This window comes from Canis lupus, chromosome 28 (genome assembly GCF_048164855.1).
Source record: "Canis lupus baileyi chromosome 28, mCanLup2.hap1, whole genome shotgun sequence".
In the NCBI taxonomy this organism is placed as follows: Eukaryota; Metazoa; Chordata; class Mammalia; order Carnivora; family Canidae; genus Canis; species Canis lupus.
In genome coordinates, this window is record NC_132865.1 from 40828979 (window position 1) to 40856560 (window position 27582).

Consider the following 27582-nt stretch of genomic DNA (forward strand, 5'->3'; position numbering starts at 1 on the left):
TTGTTATCACACTATATATACCATAGATTCTATATTAACATGTGCTTTAGGACTTTCAAAGAGTTCAGTATGATTCAGTGCTAAGTGGTGAAAGTTTTCATATTTTTATTCTATTTCCTTAAAAAATTATAGAGGCACCAGCAGTCTACTGTATTTCTTTTCTATTTAAGAATGTTGCCTAAAATGTAAAAGAGATGCGAGTCCAATGTTGCGTTATTACAATTCTAAAGTTCTCATTTAATTATAGTACATTATGACCATTCTAGAACTAATTATTTATATTGCACTATAATGTTGAAATATCCTCTTATCTTGATAATCATGACTATTTTTTCTAGTCTTTTAAGTCTAAAATTCTATAGACATTTTATTTTCATAAGAAAAATATGCATACAACCCTAGAAAATTTTTTAAAAAGCATGTTGAAATAAAGCACAGAGGAGTGAAAAAACACAAATAGATATAGATATAGATATAAATAGGATAGGGATAGAGAGATGGAGAGAGAGAGAGAGAGAAAAGGAGGGAGAGAAGGAAGAGAGAAGGAGAGAGGGAGAAAGCGAAGGTAAGATAGAGAGAGAATAGGGAATGAAAACCGTTGTGGCCACTACCACATTAAGAACAGGGCTACAATCAGGAAATACAAATCAAAACCACAATGAGATACCACTTCACAGTAGTCAGAATGGTGAAAACTAACAAGACAGGAAATAACAAATGTTGGAGAGGGGAACCCTCTTGCACTGTTGGTGGGAATGTGAACTGGTGCAGCCACTCTGGAAAACTGTGTGGAGGTTCCTCAAAGAGTTAAAAATAGACCTGCCCTACGACCCAGCAATTGCACTACTGGGGATTTACCCCAAAATTACAATGCATTGAAAGACTGAAGACCCCTGCACCCCAATGTTTATAGCAGCAATGTCCATAATAGCCAAACTATGGAAGGAGCCTTGGTGTCCGTCAACAGATGAATGGATAAAGAAGATGTGGCCTATGTATACAATGGAATATTACTCAGCCATTAGAAACAATGAATACCCACCATTTGCTTTCATGTGGATGGAACTGGAGGGTATTATGCTGAATGAGATAAGTCAATCGGAGAAGGACAAACATTATATGGTTTCATTCATTGGGGAATATTAAAAATAGTGAAAAGGATTATAGGGGAAAGGAGAGAAAAATGAGTGGGAAATATCAGTGAGGATGACAAAACATGAGAGACCCCTAACTCTGGGAAATGAACAAGGGGTAGTGGAAGGGGAGGTGGGCAGGTGGATGGGGTGACTGGGTGATGGGCACTGAGGGGGGCACTTGATGGGATGAGCACTGGGTGTTATACTATATGTTGCAAATCGAACTCCAATAAAAAAAATATACAAAAAAAAAAAAAAAAAGAACAGGGCTAGAGCTCAGAAATTCCAGTTGTGATTATTTGCCCAATCATTATGACCCCCTTTCTTACCAAAAGTAACCACAATGCAGATTTCTAAAACCAGTTTTCTGTTTTTTTTTTTAACCTTATATAAATAGGACCATACAGTATATTCTCTTGTATCTGGCTTCTTATTTCAACTTTAAGTTTGTGACTCACTCTGCTGCTGAATGTAGCTATTGTTTCAGTGTTCCTTAGAGTTCATCGCACCCATGTACCACAAGACACATATCTATTTTGCTGTAATGGACATCTGAGTTATTTCCAGCTATGAGCTAGCATAAATAACGTTGCCATGAATATCCTTGAACAAATCTCTGGGTGCCATGTGTATGCATTTCTGTGGGGTATATATACCAAGGAGAGAAATGTCTGCGTTTTTGTAGGTAATGCTTTTTCCCTAAGTGGTCCCTACTGAAAGAAAAATGTGGATCAACTCATTTTTTTGTCTACCCACAAGTGCCGGGAAACTAATTTAAGAACAATGTACTTAAGAAATGAATTTGAGAGTAATTTACTTAAGAAACAAAATTTTATTCTATGAATATATTTTCCCACCGAAATGTATCATTATAAAATAAAAGTTTTTATAACTGAATTTTCTAATTTCTCAGTGTGGGTGCAATTGAATTATCTGCTAAACCGTGAATTCCCCAGGAGGTTTCTAACATGGTAAATGATGTCTTATGGCAAGCTTTCTTTTCTAAACATTCAGAAAAATACATAAAACCGCATTAGTACGAGATGTGACCTGGTAATAAGACTATATTTAAGGTTACGCATCCAAGTGATTGCTATTCCTTTGAATTGGCCGTTTTGGGGAAAGAGAAGACCCTCAATTAAATAGTGATGCATACTGTGTCTCCAAGTACACACTGGGCAGGGCTGGCCTGACTCCACCCTTCAGCCCCATCTCCCTCCATGCTGCTACCACAACAACCCTTTGGAAAGCAAAGCCAATTCTATTCCTCCACTGGATAAAACTTTTTCTTTTATCCAGGTCCAAGTGTGAGGACATTTTCCAGGCCCACAAAACCTCAATAACTTGTCTTCAGCATGCATAGCCAAGGTGGTTTTTATTCAAGCTCACTGCATAAAATGCCATGTGCCTGGCACTCTTCGAAGTGACAAGTATTAACTCACTTAATCTTATGTTAACCTATAAAATGGGCGCCATTACTTATATTCCCATCTTTACAGATTAGCAGATTGAAGTACGAGGAGGAAAATGCCTTAGCTCAAATCACACCCTGGGACCAGACCTGCAGCCACTGTCCCTGCCTGTTCCCACTGCTCCTCACTCATACCCTGCAGCCAGCCATGCTGTACCCTAATTTTCCTACCACTTCATCCCCAGCTTCATCCCATGCCATGCGACAGGCCTTTCCCACTGCCATCCTCCTCAGGGTTAGTTTTTGTTCATCTTGATCCTCTTTGGGCCCCCACACTGAACTTTATATTTATCTCTTTGTTAACTTGCATCTTTTAACAAAAATATTATTTTTTTATGTCTGTGTCCTCTATGAGAGTGGGAATTTGTTGAGAAGTAAAATGACATTGTATTCAAAATCTCAAGAGTCTGTCTGGGTGCTTGGATCACATTAGCAAATCAATAAAAAATTGTTGATTGATTTGATGGAAAGGATAGAAGGCAAGAAAAAAAAGAAGAAAGGAGGAGCTAATTTGTATGTTGAATAGTGGAAAGTAAAGTCAGAAATGCTTAAGTTTAAATTCCAGTCTTAAATACTCATTAGCTATCAAACAAGTAACTAGATCTCCCTGAAGCTCCACTCTCAAATTTGTATAATAAGCATTAAAATGACTACTTTTGTAGAATTATTGTAAGAATCAGAGATTATGTAAAGTGACTTGCACACAATAAGAACTATTAGCATTACTCCTACTATTTCTAGTGCCATTTATGCTGCATACTGAATTTTTTAAATCTCCCTGCAGATCTATATCCTGGATGATGTAAAATCAATTGTGCTCACCTTCAGGAAGAGCAGTGCAATCTTTTCTATGCTAATAATAAACACCACCCATATGCCTAATGCATTTGTAACTTCACAAAAGATTTCAATCGTTCAAGTACATGCTGCCAGGAACTAGAAATTGAGAACTTGTGGAAGTCACTCTGTATTACTCAAGACACTAGAAAACTACATCATTCACTGTGTAATGTTGAAGTTCTCAACTTGAATGCTTGTAATTAAAAGGTCAGACACAAACAGAGCATGCACTCAGAAAATATGGCACATGATACCGCATGTGATGAGGGAACGGTCACTTGTCTCTCCTCCATGAGGCCCCAGGCAAGCCCAGAGCCCTGGAAGGATCTGCACACACTGCAGAGCTGAGCATATATTATCTCAGAACACTGGTGTGTTGTTCCTACCTTCCTATAAAATGAAGACAAAGCTTATTTTTCTAGGAAACCTTTAGCCCATAAAACACGTGACTACTCATGATTCATTTTGTCATGTTATGAGAATCTATGAGCTCCCTAGCATCACTCCTTAAACAACTGAAATTTCTATTTGGCAGCAAACAAGTGGGAGTAAAATACTCTTAAGTAAGGAATGCACTTGAAGTGCTTCTATACTGGTAATTATACATCTGGTGTAAACACAGGTCCAACTCTTTCCAAAAACTTGATTTATTGTTCATACTTCCACCTGTGAAAGACAAGTGCTTACAAGAAAAGTCCTGATATATTTTATTCACCCACATAGGTATATACGACATCTCTGGTGGAAGAGGGCATGTGAAGAACAGATGCAAATTTGAGTCCTCACTGTGGCAACTCTTTTCCTAGTTTTGAAATGAAATGATTAAAGCAAGTATGCTTCACAAATGCTACAAGGTTAATCATTAAAATTACTTCATGAATTCTGAGAGTGATTTTCAAGCATTGGCCATGGATGAAACATGGCAAATTTTAGAATGCATTGGCCAATTCTTTTATAGCATAAATGTTTCTGGGATAAACCAAGAAAATATTTTTTTTTCTTAGAGACTTTCAAGTTGACAACTGTACCAGTAACAAGTATTGGGTACACAAATTATAAATCATGAGTACATACCCGATGAGCTATGCATGAAAGGGAAAAGTAGCTACTACTTTTTAATAGGAGGTTTATAAAGTCTCTCTCTTTTTTATTTAACACCCAAATGAACATGATTTTCTGAATTGCTTGTGAATTGGTGAATAAGTCCACATCAGGGTGAGTTAGAGAAGAGAAATGAAATGAAAAGAGAAATGAAAAGGTAGAGAAGAAAAAAAAGTAATACTGGCAGGTCAGGAAGGAACTGAAGGCAGTGCCAGGGGGCCCAAGGATCCCCCGCCTAGAGTCCTGCATGCAGCAGCACCAAGGGGCATCTACAGTGAGGAGTGGTCACAAGGAATGTTAATTTAGAGTAAAATCCCCAAGGGGAGAGCAAACTCAAGGGAAACTTTTGAGAAGACAATGATAGTGGAGGTCAGAATTGTCTGATCAAAGAGTCAGGAGGCAGGAGGGGAGCACAGGTTACCCAAGAGAGTTACAGGGACACCAAGGAAAATATTTGACCCATAAGTGCTTGTGTAAGACCAACTCATGTATTCTCTTGGGAGTGAAGTTCAGCTATATTTAAAAGACTAGAAAATATACATCCAGATTCTACCTATAATCTGTGCTTTGCTTATGGATATTAAAAGCTGGCCTAACTAAAGCACTAATTAATTGTCCAAAGTACTAATCAATAAAAAGCCTTAAAAGGATGAAGGAAGTGCTCATTCTTTGTAGTTGGACAGAACTTAGTTTTAAGTTCAGCACTACCATTTCCATGGCCATGTAAAGACATTGTTAATAAGCTTCAAACTAAGTTCTGAAAGTGACTTAGCTCATGGTGTGCGTGAGTAGTCCATGAGTACCTAGCATGCTGCATATTAAACAATTTCTTATAAACTTGACTTAGAGCCCTAGCTATGGTATATATATATATACCTCACACATATGAGAGACAGACAGAGACAGGGAGAGAGAATGAAAGAGAGAGATTGAGATTGATTTCCTGTCATTCACAGTAGTCGTGTTCTATAAAGACACCATGAACATTAAAAGAGTGAATATTGAACCATTTATTCTAAGGAAGATACAGGGTTAGGGTCTGCTGAGTCTCTGGCCAGGATATTTCATCAACTTATCAATATATACCTGATTTATGCACATTTCTGTTTAGACACTTATTTAACATATAATATTGATTCATTAGTTTTGTACTCAGAGCCAACAGCACTATAACTCATGCCTGAATAAAACTTTCTAACACACAGATATTCTCTGTAAGGCACATCACAGCTGTCCTGCACTTGGGGCACTCCACGGCACCTTAGCACTATGTTTAGGAGCCATTTTACAAATAAAAATCTCCAAAAAACCCCCACAAAATGCAAAATATATGGCTCGAAGTAGACTACAAAAGGACACTAATTGGCATCCTGAGAGTGGGATAAAGAAGGCAGAGCTTTGCCTCCTTCAACCTCAGCTGGAACATACATTTCAGTCAAGTCAAAGTTTTGCCACTCACCAAACATCCTCAATGACCATAAAAGCATAACTTTTGGAGCTTACAAGTACATTTCAGAGTAGGCAAATTTGCAATAGAGAATTCATGGATGAGGAATATATATATATATTCCAGATTCCTCCAGAAACATAGATTTTAAATGTTCTCTTTCCTATGATGAGCCAGTTATTTGTCTCTATGTTCTAATTCTTTCTAACTTAGAATCTGCTCCTCACTGAGACTCTCTCCTGACAAAACTTTTGTGGCTCAATGTGCTTTATGATGCTTTTGTTCTACTGTCAAAACACTTTTATTGACTCTTGCTTTCAATTTGGTGAAGTTTATAGTTTGTTGGGAGGTTGTAGTTGAGAGTAAAGAATTCAGAGGAAAAAGATAAAGGAGAGACACAATGTCCTTCAATTGCTTCACCTGTGCTCATCTTTTCTATGCAAAAAGATTACAAACTATTTGAGGAAAAATACCAAATTGTACTTATTAATTTTTTTCTAAGTACCTAGTATAGGTCTGAGTCTTTCACAGGTAGCAAGTGAGCATTAAGTTAAGGAATAAGTAAAAAAGAATATAGAAAGAAGAAGTATCAAGAATAAGAAAGAAGGATGTATTTGCATCACTATTCAGATCAAATGTGGGAAGGTACAGAACTAACTGCAAAGATTAGAAAAGTGGGCAAAAGCAGAGAAGAGAGATGGGAAATAAGGGAGGAAGAAAGTAATAAAAGAAGGGGGCTTCACTTGTAACTACATACGTTCAGCGTATTCTTAGAAAATAGTTTTGCTTTGTTCCTCATCTGGAGTTATTTCCATGGCCTCAATAAAAAAGTAGCATAGCCACATAGCATTGATTCTTGGTACATGTTAAAGCATAGTTTAGAGGTGCCTGTGTGGCTCAGTTGGTTAAGCATCCAACCCTTGGTTTTGGCTCAGGTCATGATCTCATGAGTAGAGAGATGTAGCCCTGCACTTGGTAGGGAGTCTGCTTGAAGATTCTCTCCCACCACCCCTCCCCATACTCTTTCTCGTGTGTGAGTGCTCTCCTTCTCTAAAATAAATAAATAAATCTTTACTAAAAAATAAAATAACTAAATAAAAGTGCAATATATCTTTTATGTGAAGAGGAAATAGAGTGGTGATTTTTAGAGCTATTAATAACAATAGTTTTATGTCAGGAAGGGTGAGTGTGCTGAAGCAATCTATATGGAAGTACTCTGTGCACAGTGCTCATGTGTTCACATTGTTTCCTCCATTCTTCTAATGGCTAAGATACAGCTACATGGCCTCTTATGATTGATCTTAAAAAGTCATGTAGTGCCACTTCAAACATATGCTATGGCCAGAACAATCTCAAGCTTGCTGAGATTCACAAGGAGGGAACAGACACCAGCTCTCAATAGGAAGAGTGTCAAGGTCACATATTAAAAGTATGGGTCATAGGAAAATATAGTCTGCCACAGTATTTTCCAGATAGTTAAAAAAAGACGTGTCTTAAGTAGGAGGTAATGATCACCTGTGTCAAGTGTTACTGCTAGACTTGCTAGGATGAGAACTGAGACTTAAGTATTACATTTTACTGAGTGGAATTTATTGATGACCCAGACAAGAGCTGCTTAAAATGGAATAGTCAAAAGAGGCACAAAAAGCAGAAAGAGAGAAATTGGAGACAGTGAACACAGATGACTCTGTTGGGACTTTTCTTTAAAGGATAGAAAAGAGGGGGTTAACCAGTAGCTAAAGGTGATACTAGATTAAATGAGAGTTTGATTTTGATTTTTTTTGAGATTGGAGATATTACAATATGCTTCTTATGGGCTTAATATAGTATTAATGGAAGATTTGATTACTAGATTGAAAGAGAACCTTTGGAATAATTTTATTGAGTGTGTGAGAAGGGACAGGATCTAGTGAACAAGGGGAAGGGCTATTGTTTTATACGAAGATTTATCCATAGCAACAAGAGGGCAAGAATAGAACATGGACATACTTGTAAGCAGATTAATAGATACAGTGGTGGAAGCAGGGGGATGTTTTCTTTTCTCAATAAAAAGTCATCAGCTGAGAATGACAATTTGAAGGAAGAGGAAAAAGTGTAAAACATTCATTTGTAGACATGTAATGTAATTTCTAGTTAGTAGAGACCCACCTAAAGTTGTTGATTGTGTGTTTTCTCTTGCCTGAGGTGCCCTGGTGCAGGCATGGAGTAGGGAGAGTTGGATACAACCAGACTTAGGGGTTAGCCAGAAAGATATGAAGGTAAGAAAGAGCAAGGGGACTAACAGACAATAAAAAATAAGAGTAATTATAATGGTGTATCACAGAAGTTAAACTGGTTATGAAAGAAGAGACATTCAGATGGTGAGTCAGAGTGAAAGACAATAGGATCAGTGGATTTTAGATCCTAGTGGGGTCAAGGAATGATCAGAATTGAATTTTTTTTTAAGATTTTATTTATTTATTCATGAGAGACACAGACAGAGGGAGAGAGGCAGAGACACAGGCAGAGGGAGAAGCAGGCTCCATGCAGGGAGCCCGACACGGGACTCCATCCGGGTCTCCAGGATCAGGCCTGGACCGAAAGCTACGCTAAACCACTGAGCCACCAGGGCTGCCCTAGAATTGAAATTCTTAGGCAGCATGTGCTAGAAAGATAAAATAGGTAGAGGGAGAGGAGAATTCTTGAACTTGAGATAATGGGAGGTATTGAGAAGATCTAGATATGAGCATCAGTGGCAGATGAAGAGTGGAAATAGGATCACCAGAGGATCTGAGAAGCCAGAATGTTTGAGTGAGAAACTATGTGGATTCTGAAACCCACAGTAATGATGACTGCTGTGGTATCAGAAGAATTGACGACAGTGTAGGGGTTAAAATCTTCAAGAACCATAGCATAGGTTTGTGACTAGAGAGACTGTGGCTTGCTGAAACAAGGATTAGAGAGGAAATAGAATAATTTGATGATAATGTTCAAAACTTTGAACTATGAGAATGGTAAGAAGAATAGTAATCTGAAAGTGGCAATAAGGAGCAAAGAGGAACGTTTAACATTTGATACAAAGATGCAAATACATATATATGTAAGCAATGTAAGTCATGGAAAACACATTTGTCTTTAATGTCCTCTACCCTCTGTTTTCTTGGGTCTGATAATCCTCTTGAGGTAACAATGACTGAAGCCATCAGAATGTCCACTTTATACTTCTGAAAGTATTGATAGATTAATCTATTGAATAGGGTCATAATGCTTACCCTTAAAGAATGCACTGGTGAATTGATTGATTGATTCAACAATTATCACTGAGGTTCTCATGGATGTTAGGAACTTTTTGAGGCACAAAGGGCAGTAAAAATTAAGAGATATTGCTATACTCATGGAACTTACATCCTAGTTGTGGAAGCCACACTCTACAAACGTAAAGGCAAAAGTAAATAAAGAATACAAATTTAGATTGTGATGATTCGTGCTAGGAAGACATTAAACTGTGTGATAGAGAAGAGCATATAAAGCTGACATACACGGGGCTCAGGGAAAGAGATGAATATAAATCTATAAATATAATAGATTAAATAAATAGATTAAATATAATACTTAAAACATATTTATGTTATAATGTATACATTATAATGTATAATGTATATAATTCTATAATGTATGTAATGTTGTTTATCTGCTTATATTGTGTTTTAAAGTGTAATAGATTTTTAAATGACACCAAAGTGAGTAACCTTAGCATCCTTTCACATACATAAAAATCAATCTGAAAAATCAAACTTTAAGCAGAGGTGATGTTGTACTTAAGGTTCTATGATGAAAGCTTGAGTTTTGTTTAAATTACCATGTCCAGTTTATTCATGCCTAACACCGCTCTCTCATTCAGAGCACCAGACTGCATTAGTGCTTTCTCTAAGTTCTGAGACTGTGCTAAATCTTACTTAAGGCAATGAAGAACTTCACTGAAGACTTTAATAGAAAAAGTTGCTGAAAAGTGAAAGCAGGGTAAGAACACTCTCAACGAACCTGGCATGCATCATTCTGTTACCACATCAGTGTCCTTTCCTTAGTTTTCCTCTTGAGGATAGAAATATGTGGGCTACCACTGGCTGGTTCTCACAACAAGAGGAATTCTTGTGAGATTAACAATGACCCACCTAAAGAAGACTATTGACTAATGACTACCATAAAGAGGTAATAGATTGAAGATACTAGTTCTGTGTGCTCAGTTATTTTATATTTTTCCATGTGTGTCCAACACTGCAATGCGTAAATACAAGATAGATTACATGTAAACGTCTCACTTGTTTTTACTAACTCCTAAATGTCTTGGAGCTGCCATGTTCAACGAGACAGACTTCATACCAAAGGGCAGAATGTGAATTTTGCCTTTTCTCAACCCAACAAAACATAGTCATCTCTAGTCACTAGGTAATGCCCAAGTCTCAGGTCTCCATTTCTTATTTATCTCCATCCTCGTTTATCTCCATCCTAACTAACCCTTGCCAGCTTCAACTTGTCTGTAAAACTATTACAATCTTCGTTTGCATGAGCTTTTCATCCTGTGATTGGGGCTTTGTTTACCTTGGCTTATGAAGTCTCACCTTCAACTGGCACTTTGCAAAGAGGAAGCTTGTACTTTACCCACATAAAGACAAGTGGACAAATGGCATCCCCATTTCACTCCCCCATTCAGCTATAGAACTCTCATGATTGCAAAACCTTCCAGAATTTAGTACCATTGTATGGTTTACCTGATTGAATGACATCACTATAGCATATCAGAATAGTCAGTTATCAAAAGTAAAATGGAACTCACAAAATAGGTCCAAGGGTGACTTTTTTTTTTTAATGTCTTTGGCTTTTTTTTTTAATTTATTTTTTATTGGTGTTCAATTTACTAACATACAGAATAACCCCCAGTGCCTGTCACCCATTCACTCCCACCCCCCGCCCTCCTCCCCTTCTACCACCCCTAGTTCGTTTCCCAGAGTTAGCAGTCTTTACGTTCTGTCTCCCTTTCTGATATTTCCCACACATTTCTTCTCCCTTCCCTTATATTCCCTTTCACTATTATTTATATTCCCCAAATGAATGAGAACATATAATGTTTGTCCTTCTCCGACTGACTTACTTCACTCAGCATAATACCCTCCAGTTCCATCCACGTTGAAGCAAATGGTGGGTATTTGTCATTTCTAATAGCTGAGTAATATTCCATTGTATACATAAACCACATCTTCTTTATCCATTCATCTTTCGTTGGACACCGAGGCTCCTTCCACAGTTTGGCTATCGTGGCCATTGCTGCTATAAACATTGGGGTGCAGGTGTCCCGGCGTTTCATTGCATCTATATCTTTGGGGTAAATCCCCAACAGTGCAATTGCTGGGTCGTAGGGTAGGTATATTTTTAACTGTTTGAGGAACCTCCACACAGTTTGACTTTTAGTTATCTCAAGATAGAGTGGCTCTGTTCCTATCAAGCCTTCACTTTAACAACTTGAAAAAAACTTAGCCTTAACACACAAAAAACAAGCATATGTAGACTCTGAAAGATGAAAAGAAAAAGGAAGACATCTAGGAAGCTTAGCACTTGAGGAAAAACACAGCAAAGAGTTCCCTCGGTTTCCTGATTGCCTCCCATATATTTTAGGGTACTGTAGAAATTTTCAATCCAGAATCATCAGCAGTACAAAAAGACTTCCAAGAAAAGCTGTTTTCCTGGCCTAAGAACCAGGAAGAGGGTGGCGTAACAATAGAAAACTTTTTTGATAATATGTCCTCTACTGCAGGCATATACTGTAAAGAACCATACTCTCTTTCTCTCCCTCTATATCCACATTTTCAGTAGGCCAAAAGAGGGTTTGAAATTCCCTCCTGCTCTGTGGTGCTCAAATTCCTCTGCTAAGGTAGTGTCTGCAAGACTAAGCAGGGAGTGAAACTTCCATTTCCCACTAGGGAACCAGTTTCAGGAATGAGGCAGAAAACAACAAAGGTCCAACATCCATGTTATCAGTGTCCCAGGAGGAGTGGGTAAGGGAGTGAGGCTGGAAGAGCTTCAAAGAAAAAATGAACACAACTTCCCAAATGTGAGAAGTGAAAGACATAAACTACATTTTCAAAAAGCTGAGCCAACCTCCCATAGGATGAACCCATGGAAATCCATGCCAATACACCTTATAATCAAATGTTTGGAAACTAAAAGCAAAGAAAAAATTGTTGAGAGCAGCCAAAGAAATGACTTATCTCTGTAGAAGAACACTAACTTGAATGACAGCAGATTTCTAACTCCCAACTATATGGAGGTTAGAAGGAATTGACACAATGTTTCTTTAAGTATTGGAGAAAAGAAAAGAAATGTGAACCATTAATTCTATATCCAGTGAAAATATCCTCCAATGATGAAGGGGAAAGAAGCATTCTCTAACAAAGGAAGACAAAGAGAGCCTGCTGCTAGCAAACTGGCCCTTGAAGATTAAAGAAAGGAAGTTCTCTAAACAGTAAAGAAATATCAAACTGCTCATAGCTTCAGAAAGGAAAGAAAACCAGTGGAATGAGTAAAAATAGGGGCAAATATAATAGAATTTCTTAAATCACATTTGATGCTTAAATCAAAATATATAACATCATCTGATGTGGTCCTAAGTGTGTATATGGAAAAAATACTTAAGTCAGTTTTTTTTTTTAAGATTTTATTTTATTTTATTCATGAGAGACACAGAGAGAGAGGCAGAGACATAGGCAGAAGAAGAAGCAGGTTCCCTTCTGGGAGCCTGATGTGGAACTCGATCCCAAGACCTCAGGATCATTCGCTGAGCCAAATGCAGACACTTAACTGCTGAGTCACCCAGGCATCCCAAGTCAGTTGTTTTTTAAAAATATAAAGTGTAATGGATGGGACCTAAATGGAAGCGTGGTTGCTGTACTTCATTTGGGGTAAAAGATTGATACCACTAGATATGATATCATGTATACTGTAATACATAAAGCAACCACTAATTAAAATATAAGGTATAATATGCTCAAAAACACTATAAAGAAATAAAAATAGATCCCTAGAGATGTTTGTATAATCCATAAATAGTCAAGAAAATAGACATCAAAGAATGAGAAAGGGAAACAAACAGAAAACAAATAATGAAATGGCTCCCCTGAACCGTAGCATTCCAGTAATAACATGCAAGTGTCTTAAATATACCTACTCAAAAGACAGAAACGAGCAAGAATGCAAAAAAAGTATACAATATACTGTCTACAAGAAATTTGCCTCCTGGTTCCAGACTTTATCAGGGCAAGAGCTGTTAAGTGTTTCTCCTGAGCAGGCAAAGGTTCTGCAAGTGAGGGAGCTGGTCTGTGCCCTCCTTGTTCTTTGTCTGTAACTGTAACTGTCTTTGGGGTTGCTGTGGCCCCAGCAGGAAAGACCTGGAGATGGATCACCAGATTCCTGTGGTGCTGCAGAAAGATTAGGCCACTCACCAAATCATTGATGTGTCTTCACATCAAGGAAACAGGAGGGGAAAGACACCTACAAAAAGATGCTCCAGAAGATTTACCAAAGCTCCCCATTAAAGAGAAGGTCTGCTTTGAATACTGGCTGGACTGAGAGAGTTCAAAATAGCATCTTTATTCAGGTGGAACCTATGAACAGTGTATGGGGAAACAGTCTTAATTTTCTTGGGAAGTCTGGAATCATTCCAAGAATCTGAATGTAAATATCAATGGGAATAAGGTGTGAAGCTGTCATTTTCACAAGATTTTAGCTTGAGAGGAGCAACCAAAGGTCCAGAGTGGTGTTGTGCTGCAGTCTCAGATAAGGGTTGCTCGTTCAGTGTGTGGTTCCCAGAATGAAGTTGTGGGAGCAGAGCCACCGTTGATCTGCAGCCAATGTGAACATGATGAAAAATAAACCCTTGTTGCTGCTTGGACACATGATGCTCATTGGCCAATGCAACATGAGTGGAAGTGGTATGTGCTATTCCTAGAAGAAGTTTGACAGCCATTGCTGCTTCCAGTTCTGTACCTTTATTCCAGATAACAACATGTCCCTATTAGTAGTCTGGAATCCAAATTGAAGAAGACACATGGGACAATGTCATAGCCAGCCCATAGCCAAAATGTTCTGTGAATGATAGATCACTCTTTTTTGTTACAAGCCAAAAAAGAAAAGAGGAAGGAAGGAAGGGAGGAAGGAAGGAAGGAAGAAGAAAGGAAGGAAAAAGAAAGAGTTTCACCTCAAGTACAATGGCATAGGCAGTTGAAAGTGGTTAAAGATATGCCATTCAACACTAAGAACAAAGGAAAAAAGTGGGTGTGGCCATATTAACATCTAAAGCAGTATACTTAAATAAAATCTTTAAAAAAGGGGGGCGGGGGCAGCCCAGCTGGCTCAGCAGGTATAGCGCTGCCTTCAGTCCAGGGTGTGATCCTGGAGACCTGGGATCGAGTTCCACGTCAGGCTCCCTGCATGGAGCCTGCTTCTCCCTCTCTACCCATGTCTCTGCCCATGTCTCTTCCCATGTCTCTGCCTGTGTCTCTGTCTCTGTCTCTCTCTCTCATGAGTAAATAAATAAAAATATTAAAAAAAATAAAACAGTATACTTCAGGGAAAAATAAAAATAAAATTATTAGAGGCAAAGAAGGATATGACATACTGCTTATTATGAGTTGAATTAGGACCCCCTTCAAATTATATGATCAAGTCCTCGTGCTTGCTGCCTGTGAATATGATCTTATCTGGAAATAGGATGCTTTTACCAGGTATGAAGTTTATAGCTTACAATTTTTCTACTTCAGTATTTATAAAGGTTGTACCACTTCTTTCTGGTCTCCACGTTTTCAGGTAAGAAATTTGCTATCAATCAAAGTGGTGTTTCCTCTGGGTGTTCTAAGATTTTTTTCTTTGTCTTTAGTTTCCAGACATTTGATTATGAGGCGTATTGGCATGGATTTCCATGGGTTCATCCTATGGGAGGTTGGCTCAGCTTCTTGAAAATGTAGTTTATGTCTTTCACCTCTCACATTTGGGAAGTCTGTGTTCATTATTCCTTTGAACTCTCCAGCCCCACTCCTCCTGGGACACTGATAACATGGATGTTGGACCTTTGCTATTTCCTACCTTGTCCCTGAGATCTCTCCCTCCACCCCCCCCCCATTTTTATCTCCTCTGTTCATTCTACTTCTCTTCTGTCATATCCACACTGATATTGAGCCCAGCCCATGTGTTTTTATCTTTGCTGTTGTATTTTTCAGCTTTATAATCTCCATTTGGTTCTTTCTCAAAACTGCTTTTCCTTTGCTTCTATAATTTCTATATCTATTTTTCATTTATTTCAAAATAATTTAAATTGCCTGTTAAAGCATTTTTATAATGGCTATTTCAGAGCTTTTGTCAGCTAATCCCAACAGTTGATTCAGTTCCATGTTTTTTCTGTTGATCATCTTTTCTCGTTTTACTTGTGATTTTTCTTGGTTCTCCGACTGATAGGTGACTTTTGATTATATCCTGATACTTTATCTAGTTATTAGGCGTCTGGGTCCTATCCAAATCCTCCATTTTACTGGCAGTCACCCTTTCTGGGCTAACTAGTAGGTCCTAGGTAATTTTGTGGGCTGTGGCTCCAGTGACAATTTAAGTTCAGAGTCCCTGTGGTATTATTTTGGTCTGGTTGGTTTGTCTGGGGCTAGTGGTGCCCCATCCCTGATCTTGCTAAGGGTGCAGAAGGAGACCTCTAGACCAAGAAGTATGAAATAGGGTCTCAGGCTTCTGTAGCAAAGAACACTTCCCAAGCTAGTGCTTATTATGACAAGATAGCTCCACTGCTGCTCCCTGGCTGTCCCTTGTCCTTAAGGAGGGAAGAGAAGTCTCAAGTTTAGCTTGGCAGAGAGCATTACCCCCAATGAGTGCCTGCTTGTTGCAGTTAAATCAACTGCTTGCTGGCTGCCCAGCTTCCTGGTGTGTGCAGGTGGTAGAAGGAATTCCAACCCTCGGGCTTGAAGAGTGCTTCTGGGTCTGGGCACCTCTTAGTAGTGGGTCCCATACTGCCGCTAGCAGGGGAGAGGGGAGTCGTGGGGGGTTGTCTCCATCACATGGAGACAAAAAGCATTTGTTGGCATCCTGTCTGTTGGTGCTTTCCACTAGGGCAAAGAAGTCTCAGACCTATTGGGAAGGAGAGCCTTCCCCTGGCCTTGCAGCGTCAGTAGGGTTTTGCAAAGATATTGGCCATGGGCTGATATTCGGAAGGAAGGAGCACACCTGGGCCTCCTTCTGTTGGGTGGGGTCCTAAGCCACCTCCATTGGGCTACTCTTGGATCCCTGAGTCCCAGATCAGTCTGCTCCCCTCTTTCTACTGTAGAATCCTCCTGTGACTACATTTGTGCCATTTCTAGGGTTTATAGTTGAACTTGCAGACATGAACAGAGATGAGTCAATGTTCTCTTGTCTGGACCAGAAGACTTGGAACCCAGTTTTAAACATTTAGAAATTAAAATTGAATATGGCCATGCCATGGGAGATGTCAAAATTGCTGCTAAGAAGACAAGGCATTATAATAGTATCTGTGAAACCGAAAATGAAAATTTAGAAATGATCTGCATAGAGGTGGTACTGAAGCCATACATACCTCAAAGATCTTAGTCACTAAGGAAAAGATGGGACATAGAATCCCAGAAATTATGACACAACAGTGGGAGGCTGGTAGCAGAATTAATAGTATATATTACCATTATTTGAAGCACATTTATTATACACAATGAATGTGTAATGGTTCATATAATAAGAAAAATCTTCCAAAAGGCATGTGGAGCACAAGGGAAGTGGGCGTATTCTTCTTATCTGCCCACATATATTGCCTTTATCAAATGCATATCAAGGAAGAGAGAGGTTGCTTCTTCATCTCCACGAGGAATCTCATATTAGACCGGGAGTATATGATGCAAGAAAACAGAAGACAATCTCAGTCCACCAATGGTGCAAATTCAAACCGAAGTCAATCCTGTATGTCTCTTTCTGAATTTAGTAATTCCTTCTCTAGCTCCCTTGAGTGAGAAAGGTTTGTATCCAGAAAGCAACAATCACAAAGAAAGAAAGCAATAAAAAGTAAGCACATTTCTAACCACATGTGGCACTCATCTTCCGTCCAGCAGCTCGCACTGTACGCCCTAAACAGACTAAGAAGATATGGCATAAGGTCAGCTGACATTTGCAGACACTGCCGTCTCATATGCCCCCATGAGGAACTAAACATTCATGGGGTGTGACCATGGTCGGGTTCCTAACACAGATTCTTGCCTGATCGTTATGGTCTGAACCTTAGGATTTCCTTCTCCAACAAGCCTGTAGTTCATGATCCCACTGAGTCCTTATCTGTTGTGGGAAGTTTGACAAAAGTATCAGGCTCACAATAGCTGCAAGCACATCTCCTGGAGCTCTCTCTCAGTGTCCCAGAGTCTCAAGACCTGTGTGGAAATTTTCAGGCATGGCATCTTTCCCACTATTTACCTAGAAGAACCCGAAGCACCCGCTGTACAGAAGGCTACGTGCAATGAAGTGCAGGGTGTCATTTCTACATTTGTCCAATCACTGTTCTCTGGGTGTCAAACAGGCATCTAATATATTAGAGTGTGACTAGGAGTAGTTGTTATTATAGAACATTTCTAGCAGCCCCGTTAGAATGTGCTTGATCGTTTACATTTAGCAAGAATTTTGTTTTAGTTTCCTAACAAACTCATTTCCCTCTTTTCTCTGTAACCATTTTCAAATCTAAGGTGGGGATGGGGGATGGGGGGGAAGGGCATGTGGACACCAGCGCCCACCACACCTAGTGTCCCTTCCTGCAGGAGGCTCCCTGTGGGAGTGGAGGCAGGTGCGGAGGCGGGCTTGGGGGCTCCGCCGCCTCCCGTGTCCCCACGCCTGTGCCACAGCGGGGCCTCTGGGCGCTGCCTCGAGGAAGCGTGTCCCACTTCGCGCAAGGAAGTCACTCAAGCAAGGCCCACGAGGGATTTGCTGCGCCAACGGGACGACGGAGCTCAGCCCTGGCCCCGGAGCCCTCGGACTCCAGCCCCGCCGGCCGCGCCAGGGAGCGGGGGCGCTGCCCATTCACGGCCACGGGCCGAAGGGGCGCCCTGTCCTGCTGTCCTGCCCGGGCTGAGGCTCGGGAGGCGGGTGCGGAGGCAGGATGCCCACCGGGCGAGCCCAGGAAACAAAGCTGCTCAGAGAGGCCGCCGCCCCGGGCCGCCTGATGACAAGTCCCTGCCCGGCCCGACGTTCCTCCGCGGACAAGCCCAGACGGTGCCGAGACCTTCAAGTGAACCGCGGGCAGAGGCGCGCGTCGCAGGGCGGGGGGAGCCGGGCCGGGCCGGGCGGGGGCGGGGCGGGGGGGGCTGGGGGAGCCGGGCCGGGCGGGGGTGGGGGGGGGCGCTGGGGGAGCCGGGCCGGGCCGGGCAGGGGCGGGGCGGGGGGGGCTGGGGGAGCCGAGCCGGGCGGGGGCGGGGCGGGGGCGCTGGGGGAGCCGGGCCGGGCCGGGCGGGGGCGGGGGAGCCGGGCCGGGCCGGGCGGGGGCGGGGCGGGGGGGGGCGGGGGAGCCGGGCCGGGCCGGGCCGGGCAGGGGCGGGGGGGGGGCGCTGGGGGAGCCGGGCCGGGCCGGGCCGGGGCGGGGCGGGGCGGGGGCGGGGAGGGGCGCCCAGGGCGGGTTCGGCTCGGGCAATCCGTGGCTAAGGCTCGCGCGTGCGTCTCGGTCCTTCCTCGCGAGCAGGCAGGTGCAGACCCGACCGTCCCAGGAGCGCTTTGCACCCCGAAGTGTACTCCAGGGATCCACTCTTGCCTCTGCCTCTGCATCAGCCGCGCCGACATCTATGCACACCAGACACCCCACCATCCACAGCTGAAGCAGGATTCCCTGTTAGGATGCGGAGACCACCTGAATCCTCTTGGTCCCGCTTTTGGTACACCGGAGCATCATGAAAACGAATTACCAGATTTAAACATTAGGTCAGGGAACTGGGTCTTTTCCCACATTTATCACCTAAATTCCATGTATGGTATCGCCATAAACAAGCTGGCCATAGCATTAAATATAGATATTATTTTAAATATCTTTAAAATTTTGTTTTTGATCTTCATAGGATTCCTGTTGAAGTATGCAGCAAAGAACAAGTATTATCTACAGAAACTGAAGCTCAAGGAGTTTACACTTCTACGTCCAAACATACTTCACATATGCCTAGTAAGGGTAGGAATAAAACATCCTTATAATTAGAGCATCTCAGAATCCTAATACAACATAGAGATTGCTGACCCTGGCCACCATGGTTTGGTAGAAAATGTCAACATTGATAAGAAAGGGCTCTTTTGCGGGATATTTGACTTAGAGATGATGTGAACAGTCAAACATCACTGGAGTACTAACTGCGTCCCTTCTTCTAGCCCCATTCCCCCTCGCCCATCCTATAACCACAGCCTTCACATTGCTTTCTGTCCAGGGCCACTCCTGCATCACTGTTCCTTCCTGTTTACAATAGTAGATGCCTTCTACACCTGGCCCTCTCACCCCCAATGTCACTTCCACCAACAGAGCCCCATTGTAGGGCTCTACTCCTTCCCACTTTCCTATTTGGCTGCTTCTAAGATCTAGTTCTATTAATGGTTGGAGAGTTGTCTGGCTTTCAGAACTTCTATCTGGTTCCCTGTCTCCTTTCTCACTCTCCTGACCACTGTTGGCTTTGGATCTCAGAGATCCATGGGCTCAGAGGAATCTGAGTCACTGGACTCTAGCTGGGTATATAGCCTTGCTATACTGTGAGTTAAACAGGATTGTATGGGCTAATCTGAGAATACAACCACAATCAATAGCATCGTTTCTCTGAGAAATAAAATCTGACTTTGAAACAACCAACTCATCAACTAACTTTGAGATCACATGTGTTCATAAACTGCAAAATTCCTGTGATTAAAATTGAATAAATACCCTGTCTCAGCAAAGTTGACTGCCTATTAAATATTACTTGGTGAAAAAAAAAGGTCCTGCCCTAAAGGAGCTAGGTATTATGGGTATATTTTCTTTGCTAATTTTTATTTTAGCTGTTTTTGTGTGAAACAGGATCCCATGAATCTGTTTCCGTCTTTGCTTTTGGACTCAAAAATCAAATCAATTGCTTGGTGCAGATTAGAAAACCCAATAAAAAGCCAACTAAACTACTGAACGAGGCAAGCATATTTTCTGTATGTTTACTGGGCATGAATAGTGAAGATAAGCTTAAATATATCTGCGAATACAAAGTCCCCTTGCTGGTAATTGAACAGCAACAACAAAAAGAATTGGACTTGAATATTCACGTGAAGATCTTGCCCTGCAAATCCTACAAATTATCATCCATTAAGTAACCACATGTGACATCATCCCAAGATCTGTTGGACCTCACAAAGTTTCTGCCTAACTACAGAAAAGGAAAATGGCTGCAGGAGCCACTGATAAGAAAAATAATGGGTAAAATGACATTGTGCCATGTGTATTTTTCTACTAAACTAAAACCTGCTAGGACCTTGGGGGGAAGCATTTTGGAAATTTGAGTAGAACCAATTAAGAATCCATTCCATCTGAACAAAGTTTATCAATGTTTCCTAAAGCCAGCTGATTCTTACAAGCAGTAAATCCAGTACAAAGCCTATGGAAAATAATGTTATTCAAGGAAAAAAACAAGTATAACCCCAATCTCCTCACTTTTAAGATGTCAAATGTGGAGAGAATGCAAGCTAGTGTTTAGAAATTTATTGATGGTTGATTCTTTTCCCTCCACTGTATTAAGGAAAGTAGTGTCAAGCTGACTCTAATGTCAATAGAGTACCCATAGCACTGATGCATTGCTTGGCACCAACAACTGCAATATACACTCATTAAAAAAATCCAGTGGCTTTTCAAATGAAATGTCCCCATTCCCCACTTCAGTGGGCTCTTATGGAATCAAAGGCTTTTCTGCAGGAAGGAAGCCCACAGTGTTCTCAATCATCGTGGGTTTCTTTCGAACATAAAGTTTAATTTTAGTGTTACTATTTAGAAAATATTTTTTAAGCAACATATGGACACAGCTGTTTCTGTTCAGTATAGTTTTGAACTTGAAGTGAATTACATCTTCCTTTAAAAGGGGGCAACTTTCTACTTCTTTGTTAAAGCAGAAGTCAAATTATTACAAATTGATAATAAACATGTCTAGAACTCCTTTTCCAACCTAAAAACCAAGAGATACTGTCCATGACCTCTGCTCTTATTTTGTCTTCCATTTTTTAGGAGAGAACTTTCATCTGCTCCAAAGCATGAACTTAATGCATAAACATCATTGAGGTTTTAACACTCTTCATTTGGTTTAATAAACGAGAAGGGAAAAAAATGAAAATGCTTCCAAAATTGAATGACTCAGTCTTTAGCCAGAAAAATTTCCCACAAGGCAATCTACTGACTGTGTAACATTAAAAATTAAAATGAATATACTAAAATACATTGTCTCGGGCACCGGATGTGGAAATTTTGATGTTAGACACCTTTAAATTTTCATGATATATATTGACCTTTAAATATATGGTAGTGCTGTTCAATTGAAGTTCTTGCTATGATGATGATGTTCTGTAATCAGGGCTAACCAATATGGTAGCCATTAGTCACACATGGCCAACGAACACATGAATTGCAGCTAGTCTCACTGAGGAACTAAATTTTAATTTAATTCCATTTGAATTTATTTAAAACTAAACAACCATCTATGGTTAGCAGCCACCATATTGGAGAGTCCAACTATGTAGTATAATGGGGCAACAAAAGGGATTAAAATCTGTATTGTTCAAGTGTGACAAAACTATATATAAAAGAAACAACAAACAGGAGGTATGAGTAGAAGTGTGGGTATGGACAGAGTAAACTCAAATTAACAAACAATTCTTGGCACTTAATCCAGATGAGAATTGAAGGTACCTTGTAGTAGACAGACCCTGCCCTGAAACAACACAAGGGATGATATTTTAACCGTGCATGCATGGCTTAATTAGTAAACTAAAGGCAATGGAAAAAAGATCACAAACAAGGTAATGCCTTACAATTTGCCAAACAGAATAAGTGGGTGGGAAGAAAATCAGGAACACTTGGGGTTAAAAAAAAATCCCATGGGCAGCCTGGGTGGCTCAGCGGTTTATTGCCACCTTCAATCCAGGGCGTGGTCCTGGAGACACAGGATGGAGTCCCACATCGGGCTCCCTGCATGGAGCCTGCTTCTCCCTCTGCCTGTGTCTCTGCCTCTCTCTGTGTGTGTCTCTCATGAGTAAATAAATAAAACCTTAAAAAAAATCCCATGTGGTGGTTATGTGTCGTTGTACATTTGACTTATAGAATGTACAACACCAAGAGTGAACCCTGTAATAAACTATGGACTCTGGGTAACTATGATGTGTCAGGGTAGGGTCATGGCTTGTAACAAATGTACGTTCTGTGGAGGATGCTGATCATGGAGGAAACTCTTTTCTCCCTGTGCACAGAGGAAACTGTGTGCAGGAGGTACATGGGAAATCCCAGCATCTTCCTCAGAATTTTGATGTGAACCTAAGAATGCTCTAAAAAATAAAGTCTGCAAAAAAAAATTTCAGAAGGGTTAAGGAGATGATCAACTCCAGATGTGGTGGGAGGGGATTCCACACAGAACAAAACAGAGAGCCCAAGTGTGAAGAGGAGGGATCAAAGGAGTAGAACAGACAACAGGTGGGCCAGAAGGTGGGAAGGACAGGTGGACCAGGCAATGCAGGACCTGGAATACCACACTAAGGAGTTGGACATTTCTCTTGTCACCATATGAAAGGCATCAAGGTCGATCTTTTGGAAAATGTGTATCTAATATAATGGCTACTGATAGATTTATAGAAAGTGACATTACACTTTTCTAGTTAATAAAAATAGCTTGGCGTCTGAAGAACAGCTTTGTTATCTCTCATTTAGCAAATTAATTTATATCATGTGATCCTTTGATAAAAGGAATCATTCCCTAATTTTTAAACTGTGTGCAATCCTCTTAAGGTCTCCCATTTTTTTTTCCCTCTGTAGTCTTCCTTTTCTTACACTTTTTTTTTTTTTTTTTGCTACTTTCTCTACTTACATTGAGGTCTTTTAAAAAATGTCTTGGATACAATGATAACTAAAGTTGCATTGCTAAAGCTGCATCTGGGTGAAGGAAAGAAGGTGGTCCACATTCATGGGGCAGTGCTCTGTGGTGGATCTAGCCTGACATTGACACAACAATGCAATCAGCAGAAAAATATCCTCCCCTACTGGAAAAAAAAAAAACAAAAAAAACAAAAAAAAACAGCAGCTTGCCCAAGGACACAGAGCTCATTAGTACCAAAGCTGGAACTAGAATTCAGATTAATTGGATAGATCCCACTGTCAGCTTCAGCAAAGGTTACTACTGCTCCCTTCTAGGATGAGTGTAGTATAACCTAAAAATTTTGGTATTAGCACACTTACACTCACATACCACAGAAGAGTGCCACAAGAATCCATCAGAGCCAGTGCTATCCAATGGCGCTCTCAGGGCCTCTGACTTTTAATGCGACGGGCACGTGTGTATGCACGTAGAGTTTGCTGAACCTCAAACAGATGTCCACGAAAGGCTATTGGTTTTCTTTATTCTGATATTATCTGAAATGAAAAACAAATCATCCACATCCACACAGGAACAAATTTTGGTCTTTTTCAATAGGAATCACCTGAATCTTCATGCTTTCATACCCTTACTGTCTCTCTCAGAAGTGGAATGTGAGGCTAAACCCACATGCTCAGCTCCCAGTCCTTCCCCTCAGGGCAAGGCAGCCAACAGGGCTATTTTGAGCTGTACACAGACATAAAAGACATTTATCTAGAAGGGCAGGCCATCCCCCGCCCCCCCCCCGCCCCCCATCCAGAGCACAGGCAAAGATGCAGCCTGCAGCAAGCACTGCTGCGGTGACCATGCACTCAGGAATGTAGACACCTGCAAGAGCAGGAACAGAGAATAACAGTCACCTGTCCAGCCTGATCTACCCAGGTGGAAAGGGTGTGTGTGGGCATGACTCTGAGTTTGGCTTTGTCCTGTGGAACAGAAGGAAGGAAGCCGGCACCTGCAGGGTGGAATGCAGCCTGCTCCTCCCCAGCAGGGCTAGCTCCTCTGACAAAGGGCTCCCTCCTTCTCTGTGACCCTCCTTTTTCTCAGGGATTGAATGTGCCCCCAGGACAATCCTGCTGTTTGCTTGCACAGGGACGCCACTTCACCTTTTCAGAGCCCTTCTCTGTCACTCCCAAGGAATCTGAGCCTCATGGCTCCATCTTTTCTCCTCAGGAAAGACACTGAATGGTGGAAACAGCTAAAACGAAAAGGGGCATGTGCCATTAATTATTCCACTGCTCGTCTCTCTCCTTGGGTGCTTTGGCTGCAGAGCTCTCCTGGATAAACAGTACATGGGCAAAAATAATACATATACACACACATACACACATACTGTACATCATATATATATATATATATATATACCTGTCACTTTGCATAACCCCACTTAAAACTCCCCAAAGTGCCATTGCTTGTGTGGAGGAGGAGAGAAGGAAAGCTGGTAGCTCAATGGAGACAACCTGCTGAAAGCAGATGCAGGAGGAGTGAGAAGGAGGGCAGCTGTACCTGCCCCACATTACTGGGTCGCGGCATGATGATCAGACGCTGCTCAGGGACAGGTGGTGCTGGATGGTGTTGGGGATTTGGCATTGCCACCAGTCCCTCGTACCCTCTGGTGAGTAGAGCCCCTGGAAAATGCTGCTCCCAAGCTGCATACAGACTCTGAGTCCTCCCACCCCTGCTATCAATGTAACCTTTGCGTGAACTTTGGTGTTGCCCTCACTTGTCATTTTTTTCTCAGCTATTTCTTGAACAAATCATTATGTTGGTAAAATGTCAACTTCTGCTTTCCTTGGCAGATACAGAGCCTGGGGGGAAAGAAAGTGCATTCCTACCACTCTTTTTAAACATTGCAGGGGATAATTGGGACGTTAACCCAGACGTCATGGATGGAGGTGCTTTGTCACTTGGGACAGCAGTGTCCAGTGTCTGCTTCTTTCCCTCATTGCAACATGACTCCCTGAGGAAGCACTAAGCCCCACAGACACCATGAGGCCTTTGCTCCACCCTTTGAACTTTCAAAACCCTTATATCTCTAAGAGCCCAAACTGAAAGTAGGTCTGAAAGTGCTTTATGGTGGTGATCCCCACCATCAGGTGCTGTTCTGAGTTGCCCAACAAATCTCTGGTGCTGATTTGGTGCCCAGGGCGGTGTGCGATGTTGCAGGGAGTGTTTGTGGAAGGAATGAGGGCATTGTCCAGGCTCCTGCAGCCCCTGTGCCTTGCTTACCACATGTTTTGTTTCCTATGCCTCAAGGCATTGTAAAACCCCTTGGTCCTCTGTCCTGCACGAGGTGCTCCTAAAAGGGAATTTGCACTTCCTGTGCACCCCCCAGAAGTCTCAGGGAAAACCTTTCATATCCCCTGTAACAAGTTGAAGTACAAAGTCAGCCTTGGAAATATTATTAAAAACTTTTCTGAATAGCTGTTTCACTGTTGGCAATACGTGCTCTCTGCCGTGTAAAGAGACAGACCTTCTTGCTATTCTTCTGAATGTGTTCCTTGAGGGTGAGGTCGCAGCAGCCTGGGGATGAGGCTGCCTCATGCTGGACACTTCACCCCTTCAGCTCTGGCAGCCCAGAGGACCCTCCCAGAGGGCCCTCCCAATCCCACCTCTCCATCACCACTCACAGCAAATTACACAGCTGGCTGAGGGTCACACCCATTTTATGAGATGTGCCTCTTTTATGAGAGGCAGGCATTAGACCTGAGCTACCTGCGTGGGAGGCACGGTGAAGAACATTGCACGAAGACATAAACTTCACAGGGGCCCATTAACTCCTGCAAAGTGCTGAAATACCCCTCTCAGAGATTCACAAACACAAGTGTGAGGCTAACAAGAAAGTGTCATGAGATGTGTGCTCAAGAAGGAAACATTTTGCCAGAGACAGGTTTGTCTTTCGAGGCATCTGTTCTGCAAGCAGGACTCCTTTTCTTCACCTCTTGCATGGAACTGCAAACCCTCATTTGGAAGTGGGATAGGCCTGTGGGACCTTTCCTCTCAGAACAGGGCTTTGTTAGTTATCAAGAACATGTGTAGCATGCTACAAGCCAATCTCCGAGGCTCTTCAGAACACAGAGCAAAGTTACAAACATCTTCTCATTCTTCAGGACGTACCCATAGCAGGTCAGGTGGTATGAGTCTCACATGGGATACTAGGACTCTGCACCAACCACGCCCAGCGCTCAGCATAATGACTTTGCAAGGATACAGGCAACACTGAGGACACCAAGCCCTTTACTATGAAACCCCAGCATGTCCACAGAAATGCCACATACGTATCACAGGAACAGCAGCCAGGAATCACCTGGAATGCCCCCCAGTGTACAATCCTCTAGCCCTATCACAGGGTGGGACCTGTGGACCAACAGCCAGGCATTGCTATTTTACCCCACATTTCAATACTCCACTAGCATTTTACCCTTTACCCAGACAGGGCCCATGGGCCAGTAGCATTGCCATCACCCAGCAGCATGTCATTGGGATAAATCTCAGGCCCTGCTGAGAGTTCATGGATTCTATCTCCATTTTACCAAAACCCAGGTCATTTGAGTTTAAGGAACACCTCCTAATGCAGAGGCCTACTCGTCTCTCAAGTTCTTAGATTGTTTAAACTCCTGGAAGCTAATTACACAGGAGTTTCCATAAGGAATGTTATCAAACTTTAAAGAGAATCTATCTTTCAGCCAATTGTTATTCACAGCCTAACAGGGTGGGATTTTTAAAGGCAACAAAGTCTTATCAAATAGATAGTCTATCTTCTATCTTCCAATAGATCAGATTGCCCAATTAGACTAAAAATAATCCAGGGACTTCAAGTGTGGGGTTTGAAGATGCATTGTCAGTACCACTTGGTGATGAAATATTGCCCACTTTTGGTGGAAGTTTCTCCCCCAACACCTTTCCCCTGCACAGGTACATTCACATGTATTACCCATTGATAGTCTGTTACAGAGCCCATGTGCATCATACCAAGTTGGCTAGGTTCCCCCCACCACCTCCCCTCCAATAACCCTACATTTTACAGAACAAGAAACTAGGACATAAAGTCACCTTGCTTTTCTCTTTTGCATTTTGGCATCCATAACTTTAAATTTTTTTTTTTTTTTTTGGTCAGCTTGTTCAAGTCACCCATCCCCCAGGAGGGCAGAGTTCTGGTGGACAAGGGCAGGAGGCTTGCGATGATTTAGCAGTAATGCACAGAAAGAAAGTTGAATGCAGCTCATACTCGACTCTGGCACGTACAACAGGACTTTGCAGTAGGACAGTGGACTTGAAAGTCAGTGAACATATCCCACACCCCTAGAGCATCTCAAGAACTTCATCCCAGGGCCCCACTGATATCACAGATCAAGGAACTCACCAGGCCTGAAGCTTCCAGCAGAAGAGCTAATAATCCACACTATGGTTTAAAAAGAAAAT

The 27582-nt window shown here is 41.7% G+C and overlaps 2 long non-coding RNA genes across 3 annotated transcripts in view; one reads left to right on the forward strand and one right to left on the reverse strand.

Moving 5' to 3' along the window:
* Positions 1-10690, reverse strand: part of LOC140620427 (uncharacterized) — a 61055-nt gene extending 50365 nt beyond the window's left edge. For both annotated transcript variants that reach the window (XR_012020218.1, XR_012020217.1), the window contains exon 1: positions 10574-10690. This is a non-coding gene — a long non-coding RNA (uncharacterized lncRNA). The remainder of the gene's footprint in view (positions 1-10573) is intronic.
* Positions 10691-16840: 6150 nt separating this feature from the next.
* On the forward strand, positions 16841-20198 carry LOC140620030 (uncharacterized). Its single transcript, XR_012019777.1, has 3 exons — positions 16841-18293; positions 18741-18976; positions 19111-20198. It is a non-coding gene; the product is annotated as an uncharacterized lncRNA (long non-coding RNA).
* Positions 20199-27582: the final 7384 nt, after the last annotated feature.